At 46.5% G+C, this 867-nt stretch overlaps 5 non-coding genes across 5 annotated transcripts; all 5 read right to left on the bottom strand.

Moving 5' to 3' along the window:
* Positions 1 to 10: 10 nt before the first annotated feature.
* Positions 11 to 81, bottom strand: Pmar_PMAR008609. Its single transcript has one exon. It is a non-coding gene; the product is annotated as a tRNA-Thr (tRNA).
* A 102-nt stretch (positions 82 to 183) lies between these two features.
* Pmar_PMAR008608 lies at positions 184 to 255 on the bottom strand. Its single transcript has one exon. It is a non-coding gene; the product is annotated as a tRNA-Thr (tRNA).
* Positions 256 to 357: 102 nt separating this feature from the next.
* On the bottom strand, positions 358 to 429 carry Pmar_PMAR008607. The gene has a single exon. It is a non-coding gene; the product is annotated as a tRNA-Thr (tRNA).
* Positions 430 to 530: 101 nt separating this feature from the next.
* Pmar_PMAR008606 lies at positions 531 to 602 on the bottom strand. Its single transcript has one exon. It is a non-coding gene; the product is annotated as a tRNA-Thr (tRNA).
* A 102-nt stretch (positions 603 to 704) lies between these two features.
* Pmar_PMAR008605 lies at positions 705 to 776 on the bottom strand. Its single transcript has one exon. It is a non-coding gene; the product is annotated as a tRNA-Thr (tRNA).
* Between the last annotated feature and the right edge of the window lie 91 nt (positions 777 to 867).

The raw sequence follows: 867 nt of genomic DNA, 5'->3' as shown, positions 1-867 counted from the left end.
TGCTGTTGTAAGCCACTTGCCAGGATTGAACTGACGACCTTCTGCTTACGAAGCAACGCTTTACCACTAAGCTAAAGTGACACACACACTAACTATATGAATCAATAATTTTCCTGTCCCCTTCACAGAATGGGCCATCCTGCTCCTGCTTCTCGTACCAGACCAGAAATTTATGGTGCTATAAGCCACTTGCCAGGATTGGACTGACGACCTTCTGCTCACAGAGCCGACGCTCTGCCACTAAGCTAAAGTGACGCAGAGAATAAGTACATAAATCAATAATCTTTCTGTATCCTTTGCGGAGTGAGCAGACCTGCTCCTGCTTCTCATACCCGACTAGAGCATAATGCAGCTGTAAGCCACTTGCCAGGATTGAACTGACGACCTTCTGCTTACGGAGCAGACGCTCTACCACTAAGCTAAAGTGACATACAGACTAACCATATGAATCAATAATTTTCGTGTCCCCTTCACAGAATGGGCATCTTGCTCCTGCTTCTCGTACCAGACCAGATATTTATGGTGTTATAAGCCACTTGCCAGGATCGGACTGACGACCTTCTGCTTACAAAGCAGACGCTCTGCCACTAAGCTAAAGTGGCGCACAAAATAACTGCATAAATCAATAATCTTCCTGTATCCTTTGCGGAGTGAGCAAACCTGCTCCTGCTCCTCATACCCGACTAGAGCCTAATGCTGCTGTAAGCCACTTGCCAGGATTGAACTGACGACCTTCTGCTTACGAAGCAGACGCTCTACCACTAAGCTAAAGTGGCGCACAGATTAAGTATATGAATCAATAATTTTCCTGTCCCGTTCACAGAATGGGCCATCCTGCTCCTGGTTCTCGTACCAGACCAGAAATTT

Source organism: Perkinsus marinus (genome assembly GCF_000006405.1).
Source record: "Perkinsus marinus ATCC 50983 genomic scaffold scf_1104296934900, whole genome shotgun sequence".
NCBI classification, from domain to species: Eukaryota; Perkinsozoa; order Perkinsida; family Perkinsidae; genus Perkinsus; species Perkinsus marinus.
This window is presented reverse-complemented; position numbering and strand designations above follow the sequence as displayed.